This window comes from Galendromus occidentalis, unplaced genomic scaffold (genome assembly GCF_000255335.2).
Source record: "Galendromus occidentalis unplaced genomic scaffold, Mocc_1.1 scf7180000077350, whole genome shotgun sequence".
NCBI lineage: Eukaryota > Metazoa > Arthropoda > Arachnida > Mesostigmata > Phytoseiidae > Galendromus > Galendromus occidentalis.
The window spans coordinates 10,296-22,686 of record NW_003805338.1 but is presented as its reverse complement, the minus strand read 5'-3'; the positions used below and the strand labels follow the sequence as shown (position 1 = coordinate 22,686).

The 12,391-nt window shown below is 52.2% G+C and overlaps 1 pseudogene; it reads right to left on the bottom strand.

The window, feature by feature from the left end:
• Positions 1-7,700: 7,700 nt before the first annotated feature.
• Positions 7,701-10,943, bottom strand: LOC100908164 (uncharacterized; annotated as a pseudogene).
• Between the last annotated feature and the right edge of the window lie 1,448 nt (positions 10,944-12,391).

The window sequence follows — 12,391 nt, the reverse complement described above, 5'->3', positions numbered from 1 at the left end:
GAGCATGGTCAAGGACCTACTCTCCGAAGAGGCCTTCTCCTCATTCTCTTCGTCCCAGCTGTCTCTGGTTGAAGGCTTCTGTTCCCCCGGGAGAACGGTGCCCGGAAAGAAGAAAGTACAGAGAGAATGGGACACCATCCTATGTTCGGAACGGGTGACTGCCCTCCGGAACAGCTCCTCCTCGAATGCCGATCGCGCGAGACTCTTGGCAGTGAGCAGCCCAGGCGCGAGCCACTGGCTGCACTGCCTGCCCTCCGCGAATCTCGGGACGCTCCTCGACGACAACACGGTCCGCATCTGCGCGGGTCTCCGACTTGGAGCGAGAATCGTTTCCCCGCACGCCTGCGTCTGCGGACGGCTGGTCAGCGCAGACGGCGCTCACGGTCTCTCCTGCAGAATGAGCGCCGGGAGGTGGTCACGACACTCCCAAATCAATGACACCTTCAGCCGCGCGTTGCGCAGCGCCCAGATTCCGAACCTGAGGGAACCTCAGGGGCTTTGCAGAGCGGATGGTAGACGACCGGACGCTGATTCCGTTCGAGAGAGGCAAGGCCCTGGTATTGGACGGAACGGTAGTCGACACTCTAGCCCCTTCATATGTCGACACCGGAAGTCTCAGAGCGGGTTTCGCGGGAGCCAGAGCGGAAACGCTCAAACTCCAGAAGTACGAGGATCCCGCCGCGAACTACGTCGTGTGCCCGCTGGCTTTCGAGACTCTCGGCGGCCCTGGCCCCGTAACGCAGAGACTGCTGGACACACAAGGGTCAGTTAATCGAAGAAACGACGGGATGTAGGCGAGCGCGAGAGTACCTCTACCAACGGCTATCAGTTTGCGTACAGAGTGGTGATGCGGCTTCCGTCATGGGAACCATGGCCGCTACGGAACCCGCTACGGATAAGGGACCCGCTACGGAACTGCCGTAAGGCCTGACTAGAGTGGGGACAGATAAGCTCATTTAGGTCTGATTGATGTGTAACGTGTATTAATAAACACCCCAAGGTTCATGAAGATCCATTTACCGCTCGAGACGCGGCCTTCGTCTCGGTATCGAGGTGAATGACTTTCGTCGCAGTTCGCCGCCGACCGAATAGAATGAATGAATGACTTTCCATTTGTTTAAGAGAAAAGTTGAGAAGTCCAGTGTATCGCATAAAGGTACAAAACGAAGCTCCGGTTAGGCTGAATCCGTCGGAAGGTCCGCTCGAACCATCCTGGCGTCTCCGCGTTTAATGGATGAATGAATGAATTAACTTTCGATTTATTCAAAGGAAATTGAATCAAATGAGATTAAGAGTTACGAAGAAATCAGCCACCTAGGAAACTGGGTTCCTCGAGGGCCCCACACTGGAAGACTCTTCCCGCGATCATTCTCGAATTCTCCCTTCGTACCTCGACCGCGATACGCTGCCGAATGAAAGCAATGACCCTTGAGTTTCCCCCACTCTCGATGAATGAATGAATCGGTTTGGCAGAAGATCTTCGAAGTAGACTCCGTAGTGACATAGCTGAGCTCCTACAGTCTGTGATGGGACAGTCCCATGGAGTCCACTTCACGCATCAGACCATCAATGAGTGAGCTAGATGCGTCGGCTCTCTTGGAGACTCTTCTCGGCATGGAAACCCCTGACGGTACACGCTCGACACTCCCCATTGTTTCTCCTTGCTCGCGCCGAAATTCAAATCAGGGTGACGCGGCAGACGCTGACAGTGCTGGCAAGCTTCATGGAAAGAGATGCTTATACACGCGGTACGCGACGGAAGAAGTCGGTAGTTCGCACTGGGGAACGTCGTCGTAACCAAAAATTACGTCTGGCCAAGATGCTCCTCTCACAGTTCTATTCTTTATCCAAGCCATTTTCTCACATTCGAGCGGATTACCTGGAAGATGGAGTATTTAGACGGACGTCCCCAGGCAATCTGGATTCGTTTCGTAATAGCCTCTGTTTCTATCGTTAAACTCTCAGAACTCTCGACCTCACCTTCGAGCCTTAAGGCTGGTCGAAAATGCGTCTGTGTGAGATCTTCTGGTATGCTCTTGATTTCATTATAGTGAAGCACCAAGTGTTGTAAGCGCGGTAACCCACTCCAGATGTGAGAATTGACGGTCGTGATATTACAATGCCTGCTCGTCCGGGAAGACAGAAACCTTAGGCTCGATTGTCTTCATCTCTTTGGAAGTGAATCTAACCGAGGATGAGCCCCGGTGTGCTCCGATGGAGGACTACAGAGCTTCCTTACCCGATCACGAGCCAGCGGAGAGATCCACTCGAGATATTGAGTTCTCTGCATTCTCCGTTCCCGCGGAGCGGAGAACGGAGACTATTTTCCGTTATTCGCGGAACGGAATCTAATTTCCGTTCGCCGCGGAACGGGAACTGAAGTCTGCTCGGGAGTAGAAGTATGCATGAGCTCATCGTCGATGCTGCGACGGGGTCTCGTTACTCGTGGTTCGCTCGTCGAGGGTCGGCTCGCTAGAAGCACAGAGACGGAACTTGACGCTACGTTCACACACAGCTCAATTATCCTGTTCACGCGCAGGAGAGAGCTGGAAGAGGTGCTTCTCAGTGAGCATAACTCACCTCTAGGCTCTTTGTAAAGTTTCGTAGATACGGTTCTCCGCTTCCTCGGTCTGTTGATGAATTTCTGCAGGGCCAACCCTCTAAGGCAGCGGTTCTCAAACTTTTCTCCCTCACGTCTCCCCTAAGCCTTATGAGGGGCGCTCGCGTCTCCCAAAGAGATCACCGTATATCGTGAGACTGTAAAGTTTCGACCTGAACTTTCAGTGTGCCGTTTCCTCCATGGAATATTGCTTCCTCGATCAATCGTACAATGATCAAAGACTTGTAGAAGAATTGTAGACTAGCAATGAGCTGGGTGACCTCTCCGAGTGAGAGGAAAAATGGATCGGTTGGGAATTCCAGGGATCCTCCGCGTCTCCCCTGAACTTCTCCCGCGTCTGCCCTGAACTTCTCCTGCGTCTCCTCCGGGAGACGCGTCCCCCTGGTTTGAGAAACGCTGCTCTAAGGAGTTTCCTCTTAGGTGGCTTCCCGGACTGGAGTTCCTTGATCGCCTTCGACACCGGGACGGACAGCGTGTCCGAGGACTGATTCCATGGGATTCCTAGAAGCTTGCTGGATGGGAGGGCGCAGAAAATGGTTGGATCCTTGACCGGTGAGATGAGCTTGATGTAAGTGCTGAGCTCGGACTCGTTGGTGGCCCAATTTTTTGAGGAGAAAAAAAATTGATGATTTCTTGGATGAATTCCTCGAATTCCGGATACTTGAGCTGAGAGCGTTCGAAGTGGGAGCGAAGCCGTCGACAGCCGGAGGCGACCACCTTAGAGCGACTCGTCCTTGGCTCATTCGCCTTAAATGCCTAGTGTTTGTAGGAGCATAGAAGTTCTCGGCATCCAGAAAAGAAATTATCGAATAGTCGGGACAGAGGGGAGAAGCTTTCGGGATAGTGATCTCACGAAAGTTGGTGGCCCTGACAAGAGGCTTTTTTTGCTCCCAAACACGAGAGACTTGAGCCTTGTCGATCTTCTTCCTCCAGCAGGATCACAGCCTTGACGATCTATTCCCTACGGATGGCCAAGCGAAGATGGCAGGACATGATAGTAGACTTGTCGGTGTCGTATTCGCTCGGCATCCTATGAAATACTGAATGGTCATTTAATCTAAAATCACCCGAATCCGCGCGACGCCGCGCGGATTCGATCTTACTGCCGACCCGGGAGCAAACCTCTGATCGCAATCAACCCGGAAGCCCAGAATGCTACAGGACTCGCCGTTCGATCATGAACCTTGAGCAATCAGAGTGGTCCATGACTCGTCATGAGGAGCCCCAGGGAGTAGGGAGAATCCGGCTGAAGCGTCGGTTGCCCTGACTGCGCCCCTCGGGCCTCGTCGACTCGAGTCGAGGTGCGCCTCTGCTGGAGTGTCGGGGGTAGGCACCGGGTCTTGTGCTGTTGCTGTGTTTGGAGCTTCGCCCGCCTCGGCGGGATTCTGGATGGTATCAAACGTAGACTCCGTCGAAGTTTGGATTTCTGCTACGATCAGAACTCCAAGCACCTTGAGGTACGTGATCGACTCGCTGATCTTGTTTTCCGTTTCAATACATGCTCTCCTGACCTCCGGGGACGTCTGGGGAGCGGAGTCCATATATGCCTCTGAGGCCCGAGTCCATTGTTCGAACAGTCTGGATAAGCTCTCCTTCAGGCGGTCCGTTTCTGCGAGGGCGTCCCTCGGATCCTCTTCCTCGTTTTGGGACGTGCCCGAAGTTTCCAGGTAGAAGTCGAACCGTTCTTTCAGGAAATTGCGCTCCGCCTTTGCTGAGGAGATGGCTGCGCGACTGGAGTTTGTCGCTAGCCTCAGTCCCGGGGGATCTGGATTGGCCTGGGCCGCGTATTCGACTGACGACGGTCCTGCTTGGTGAGTGATTTGAACCCGTTCTTCCAGGCGGCCTGCTTCCGTTGGAGGGGGGAAGGTTCTCGCGGCACTGGTGCTCCGAGCGTGGCGAATGAGGTCTTCCTCTTGGCTGTCCGTCGGCTCGTTGACTACTCCCACGGCGCGGAATTGACTTCGAAGGACCTCGGAGTTGTCCCGGTGAAAGGAATCCTGAGACATTTCCTGAGTTGGTTTTTTACTTGGGTTTCTCATACCGGCTCCGGGTGGGGGTTTGAACTCTCCTGACTGGGGCGACGGTGTTAGGCCTAGCCCGCAGATTGGGTAGGGTACTCGGCTTTTGGTGGCCGAGAGAGTTCCTTGCCGATTTGTCGGCTCAGAGGTGCTCCGAGGTCGATTAAATCGGACGTCGGCGTTTTGCTTTTCGAGCGGAATTCGAAAAGGGATTTCATCTACTCGGCGATGGGGCCGTGCCGTTGAGAACCACCTGTTGAATGATCTGGCTGAAGATGTTGAAGGACTCCGTTACAGTAAATCGGAGAAGTTTGCAGTGGATGGTGATCGACGTGGGTGTCCTCGACTTGCTGACTTAACTGACAGTGTGTGTGTGTGTTGGCTGCTACTCTTCTCCATCATCAGCTGGCTGCCTGACTGACTGCTGACAGTGGCGCAGTGAGCGGCAGAAGCTGTCGTGAACGACCGCGTAGAGCTGACTGAGTGTGTATGGCTCTGTTATCTGAGCGCGGCCCGACTTCCTATGGGTTCATTCTTATCTCTCCTGGAGACACTTGCTATCGATGACAGCCATAAAATGCACTGATTGGAAAAGGGAATAAATAAATATGGATCCTCGATCCGAAGTTCTCCCTCAGACTCTTTGGTCTCTCTGAGGGAGTGGGTGAGATAGTCAAGGGAAATAGTTTATCTGAAGGGTAGGATAGTTCGGTGCGGATGAATAAAATGCGACGAATGTCAACATGTACTCACCAGCACCGGCGCGACTCGCTGTCCCGAAGGGCAGCGCCTCCTGTAGGGCGCTCCCTGAAAGATGAAGAAGGATTAGCATGACGTTCCAAATTTCGTACCCATGTGGCGCACACGAGATGCTTCCGCGCCCTTGTTCGACGTAGCCCCGGACCCGCCTGTCGATGAGCGATCAACGATCATTCGCGAGATTAGAGCATTCGCTGCGGTTTTTTTCATCCGGGATTGGACCCTGCGTGAACACGACTGCCGGATGAACGGCTCCAAAGCCCCCACGAGCTCCGACATCCGACTGACAATGATTAGTATGTTTCACCAGTATCGCGCGAGCGCCATGAAAAACAGGCCGAGCGAAAGGCGTAAATTCCTAGAGCAGACCTCATCGCTGTCGCTAGACCTAGTCTACCGGTGTTTCGAATTTCGATGCGAAAAGCATTTCATCCCATCTTGGACCGCTTCCGAGTATACTGAGCGTGGTCGATTTGTCTGTGAGAATTATTCTCAGCGGTCATCGAATCATCAAGGGCCCCTACGAAATCTCGAGCCATGGGGCCAACGCCGGAACATTATGATCGGCCAGCCTCTGTTCCCGCCCTGCTATCTCCGCTCTCCCTGTATTCGCGGATTTTTCGCTCCTTGATACCGAGCTGGATCGATTGGATTAGATCAAGTCAAACATCCTCTTCGGTCAGTCCCGTACTATCAAACCTGATTACAAGGGTTCTTTGATTACTTGATTAAACGCAACATGGATTCCAGATGCTCAGGTCACTCAAGATGACAAGATGAGACACCGCTTGACATAGGTGGAAATCCTAACTCAGGACGAAGGACGACTTCGCTACCCCCAAAGTGGGCCGAGCCGCCAAATGTCGCGTCGGATGAGAATGAGATCTTTCACAGCCTCGCGCAGAACTCTACACGGTGTAGTGGCATCGGCATTGGAGGGGCTCACAAGACTGAGATCGGACCGAATATTAATGATCTGTTCAAAGGCGATGGATTCTATGAGAATTCACTTGTCATCTCAAGAAGTTCTCGGTTGGAGACCGATCCTCTGGGGCAGAATCATTGGCGACATGTTCTCCGCCCCGCAAAGTGGCAGGGAGAAAGTCGAGGCGATGATTGCGGAGATTCCGGATTGAAGTACAGGAGGGAGAAGTCCGGCCCACGTGGTGGTCATAAGGTGCGCAAGCGAACTGCATCGCGGACACTCAATGACTAGTGATAGCTCTCGGTTCTCGGCGGAACTCAATGGCGAGTTGAATCGCGTGGGATATCGGATTCCCCAGGCAAGGCATCCCTCAATTCGAAGTGCTTACGTTTCCGTCGATGACACCGCCACCATAAAGAAGAAGAAAAAAATGCTGCGCGCAGCCATCATCTTCGGGTCGAGTTGGAACTGTTGGAACCCCCCTCGTGTTTTGGCTCAGATGTGCGTACAAACTTTTTCGGGCGGCACCACACAGCCAAGGTTTAACGTCCCGGGTACTGTTATTCACATTGCTTCCGAGGACGGAACAATAGAGCAAATGTACCCGGAAGGATCAAGGCCGAGTGTAGTTTTGTCACAATCTATAAGAATGATCAGACTGCGTGACGGTCTTGGTGACTATCTGACATTGAGTGATTTATTCGAAGGGACGATCGGAAGGATCGATGGATTGCTTCCGTCGATTAATTTAGAACGTAGAGGCGCCTCTCTACTACATCCTCTTCACAAGATTATTCTCTATCGATGATTATTGTACACAATTTTAAAACCCTCTCTTGAGTCGTATGACATTAAAGTATGGCAGCTCGTGGAACTGTGAAGGGCCTCCTGAGCCAGAGTGCACGGCGTGGTCACTTTTCGACGTACGTGTTGTTTGAGCATTCGATCTTCTTCGCCCTCTTTTCGGCCAATCTTTTCGATGAGCGAACGACGGGAAGAGGCGGCTGGTTATCGGCATCGGCACGCTTGGTGTCTTGCGTAAGGGTGTTTTCAAGGCTGGTGGGTGCTTTGTCGATTCTGAGGTCCTTTCGATTACGACGAAGGGCTACACTCGAGTCCGAGTCCTCGACGACGTATGATCGCGGCTGGGGAAGCACTTGTATGACCGTCCCTCTCTTCCATATGTTCTCCCTGGGGTGTAGCATTCTTATGGCTTGTCCCTCCTGCAGCGGGACAAGAGATCTTGTGCCCCGATCGTAGTAGGCTTTGTTGCGTTTCTTTTCGCTCTCCAGTTCTCGAATCACGGTTTCGGGAGGAATCGTGCGAGGACGTAGCTGCAGGGGAATCACAGGTACCATTGTGCGAGCCTGCCTGCCCATCAGTCTTTGCATCGGGCACCCCAATTCCGGGTTTCGTGCTTCATTCCTCCACTCGAGCAAAGCAGCAAAAACATTCCGGGCCAGTATACCGTCGAGCGAGCGCGAAGTTTCATTTTCGTTGTGCCCGAATGGGCGCGGTGGAGCTGCCGGAGAACATCAGAACGGAGGCTTTCGGGGATTATGAGTCGATTCGATCGCATGACAAGACCATCTTGCATGTGAAGTTCATCTCTGTAGGACCAATACTGCCTGATACTCTCCGGCACTAGCTTTTTATCATCGGGCCACCCCTCAAGACAGGTCTTCATCAACAAGTTCAACTGCGGGTCTTCCGCTGTTGCGGTGACGTATTCCTCGAGTTTGTGGTCTGCCAAGGGAGGCCTGACGATCGTTGCTATCCGCGGGAGATCCTCGAGGGTGTCCGTAGACGGGTTTCGGGATAGCCAGTCCGCGATGTGGAGCTCCTTGCCTGGAACGTACCGCACGTCTATGTCATATTTCTGGAGGGTCAGCCGCATCCGTTGGAGCCTTATCGGGGTTTGGTGGAGAGGATTCTTCATTATCGTTTCCAAAGGCTTGTGGTCGCTTTCGACCCGTAGATTTCTCTGCCCGAATACGTAATAATGGAATTTGGCACAGCCAAAAACGATCGCCAGCATCTCCTTTTCAATTTGAGCGTAGTTCTTTTGGGCCTCCGTGAGACTTCTACTCGCGTAGGCCAAGGGCTGCAACTCGTTGAGAGTTCTCTGCAAGAGAACCGCACCCACTCCGAACTGGGAGGCATCCACAGAGAGTACAATCGGTTGCTCCGGATTGAAGTATCTCAGCACAGGTGCCGAAGCCAGCGCGACCTTTAAACCATCAAAGGCGCGCTGGTGAAGCTCCTGCCACATGAAAATCGTATCTTTCTTCAGCAATTCCCTAAGGGGTGCCGTAATGTCCGAGTAGGATGGTATGAACGATGCGACAAAATTAGTCATACCAAGGAAACTCTGCAGTTGCTTGACGGACGTTGGCTCCTTGACTGATTGGATGCCCTCAATCCTGCTTTGGTCGATGCGGACCACTTGATTATCCAGAATAACTCCGATATAGGTATTTGACGGAGGATCTAGCGATTTTGCACTTCTGTCTGTTCAAGACCATGCCTGCCTTGACGCATCTCTTTAGTACTGCCGCGAGGCGCTCATCATGTTGACTTCTTGACTCTCCCCAGATCAGGATATCGTCTACCACTACCGAGACTCCATCGAGTTCTGAAAAGAGGCTATCTGTCAACCTTTGAAATTCGTCCGAGGCATTAATGAGACCGTAGGGCATCTTTATGAATTTGTAGCGCCCCCACGGGGTGATGAAAGTGCACAGTTTAGAACTTGCTTCGTCGAGGGGAACTTGCCAGAACCCCTCGTCGGCGTCCAACGTCGAGAAGAACTTCGCGCCGTTCAGTCTTGCTGCTATCTGTTCAAGTCGTTTGGTGGGGTGGGGTCCCCTCTCGATAGCCTTGTTCAGATGTGTCGGATCCAGACACACGCTAATTTTTCATTAGCTTTTCGCGCAGTTACTATGTTGCTTACGACGGCGGTAGGGTCAGAGACGGGCACGATGACCTTTTTGTCGACCATTCGCCGGAGCTCCGCCTGGACTTCCTTTTCTAGGGCGAGCGGTACCCTTCGACACGGGTTTACACATGCTCGATAATTTGGCTTCAGCTGTATGGAGCATTGGTAGCCTTTTACGCAGCCGATACCTTCAAACGCTTGAGGAAACTCCGCGATGGCGCGACTCAGATCCGGATCGTCACTGTTGATGCCCGCTACTCTCACTATGAGACCCAAGGCTACTGCTGCATTGCCTCGGATAGTTGGCATTACTTTCTCTTCGACTATGAAGAATATTTCTTGGATCGTGGTGTTTCGATGACGCACCGGGAGAGCCACTGTGGCTGTCGAGTCGTACCGATCTCCGGAATAAGATACGAGACGGGTGTTGTGCGCTCGCAACTCGCCGGGGAGGTTCGAGGAAGCGTTGAGGTGATCCACGAAACTTTTCGGCAATACCGAGACATCTGCCCCAGTGTCGAGTTTGCATCTAACCAGTTGTCCATTGACCTCAAGCACCTCGTTCCATTCACCTGCTTTGGGGTTCCCTGGTTTTGGCACGGTTACTTGACACAGACTGAAATCCTCGTCGTCACTCGATTGTTGGATAGCCCACACCTGATTTGCGCGGACTGTTGATTTCGGCGGATTTCGCCCATAGCTTTGACGGCGGACTCTGTCTGCTCCGTTGGGTTGCGGTTTACGCGCACCAGGGCCACTTCTGCACAGCTTTGCAAAGTGTCCTTTTTTCCCACACTGGCTGCAGAACTTTCCCCTTGCGGAACATATCCCGCTGGTATGCGAGTATCCGCACCTGTCACAGCGGCTTGTCTCAATCGCGGCGATGTTGTGATCAGCTGGGTCTTCATCGTCGTGTTGGTAAACTAAAGTCTCGCGCTCGTGCTGCTGTGCCGAGATGGTGGCGACAACGTCGGGATGCCGCTGCGAGCGGCTGATCTCGGAAGCGTTTTGTTCTCCAAGCTCGTGGCTCCTACATCTGGCCACTACGTCTTCCAACGAGAGGTCTTTAGCGAGGAGAACTTTCTGGAGGCTTCTCTCTCGAACTCCAATGATCAGACGAGAACGAATTAATCTGTCCGTGATCTCACCAAATTTGCACATTCGGCTTCGCGCGCGTATTCTTTCGTAGAATGCGTCGAAATTTTCGCTCCGTTTCTGGTCCAAATCGCGGCTAAAAAACTTGAAGTCCCTCGAGGTCTGAGTCACTGTTGCTGTACACTTTTTTTCAATGTTCTCCATGATTTGGGATGCTGTGGACTCATGGTACTCAATCTGCACGGTCTCCATCCATGCCCTGGCGGCTTCTCCGACGCACATCAATAGGATCGCGCGTTGGTACGCTTCGGGTTTTTGACTCAATTCACTTATCGTCCCGTAGATCTCGTACTCAGTCTTGAACTTCCGCCACGACTCACTGAGGTCATCGGCTATCGTATCAAACCCGCGAGGATGGGCCGCCAGGAGATAACCTCCTTGAATCGTTGGCGCCTGTAAGGTTGACATCGCCGATACTTGCTGCTGCGGCAGTGTGCTGCGCTCCTCGATTGGAAGCTGTTGCGAAGCTCCGTTTTCTTGATGTCGAGCCAATTCTTCTGATGTTAGCTGCGTGTTTCTAAATGCCATGACGAGTCTTTGGGCACTGGGTTCGCAAGTTCTGACACCATGTAGTTTTGTCACAATCTATAAGAATGATCAGACTGCGTGACGGTCTTGGTGACTATCTGACTTCGCGCTCGCTCGACGGTATACTGGCCCGGAATGGATACGTACAAGCATTACAATATATCGATCGATTGGTCGGTTTTCAAGAGCACTTTCCCGGACACAGGACTCGAAGATGTTTCGTTGGGTGCTATCGAGTCCATGAATATAAGCGACGTACGAGAGTCGGAGTTGATTACAGCGAAGCAGCAGACACTAATGTGGAACGAGGAACAATGCTTGGATATTGCTCCTGGTGAGGATCGTACGCCTGAAAGCCACATTTCCGATAAGTTCGCCGAGGAGTTATCATTCCCCGGCATATACTTCGGCGTCGCCCGTCAAATCAATGCGAATAACGGGGCGCGTTCCAGTGCCTACACTATGTGCATGTCGGAAACCCGAGGGAGGGACCGTCGCGGAGCGACGCCACAGCATGTGCTCTACATGGCCATGAAAATTCTCCGCCTTCGGGTCCGAGACAGTATTCAAAGCATGTATCGCTGTTTGAGGACAACCGAAAGGATAACACGGGAAATGATAGAGAATAGAGAATTTGTGGAACGATTGATTGATACGAATCAGGCTTTTCTAAAAACGATGCCCAATTCAGTACAGTATTGGGCTGCCCGAAAGAAAGACTTGTTCGCAATGATCCGTCAACTTGGTAAACCGACGGCGTTCCTCACCATTAGTGCGAAGGAAACACATTGGCCGAATCTGTTGCGTATTCTTCACGGCCTTTCCGAAGGATACAATGATATCGAGATACACGAGATGGAGGATGTTGTCGAAAAGCTCGACGAAGGTAAGCGAGCTCATCTAGTGGCTGAAGATCCGGCCACCTGCGCAATTTATTTCCACAAGTTGGTGAACGCAATCCTGACGATTATCAGTGCCAAAAAGACATATAAGCCGTTCGGGGAATATCGTGTCATCGAGTACTTCCTTCGTATAGAGTTTCAGCATCGTGGTAGTCCCCATGCGCACATCCTTCTTTGGTTAGAGAATGATCCGGCCGAGGAAATCTCCGATTCTATGCCGAATACGGTGAATATGATTAGCGATCTATGCAGCGTAGATAAGGCAAACATGAGTGACCCAACAATGATAAAGAATCAAACCCACGCGCACACATTCACTCGCACGAAAAGAGGTGAGCAACACTGCCGCTTCAATGTACCATATTGGCCGAAGTATGTACAAAACAAGGGTTTCGCTGCCATTGAGTAAAGATGACGAGCGAAGTAAGCTCCTCGCAAAACAATTGAGTGGTGCGAAAACAAAATTGGGAGCGAAAGCATATGATTCAATTCAGGATTTCCTTAGCGACATAGATTGTGATCATCAGCGTTATCAGGATTTGATAA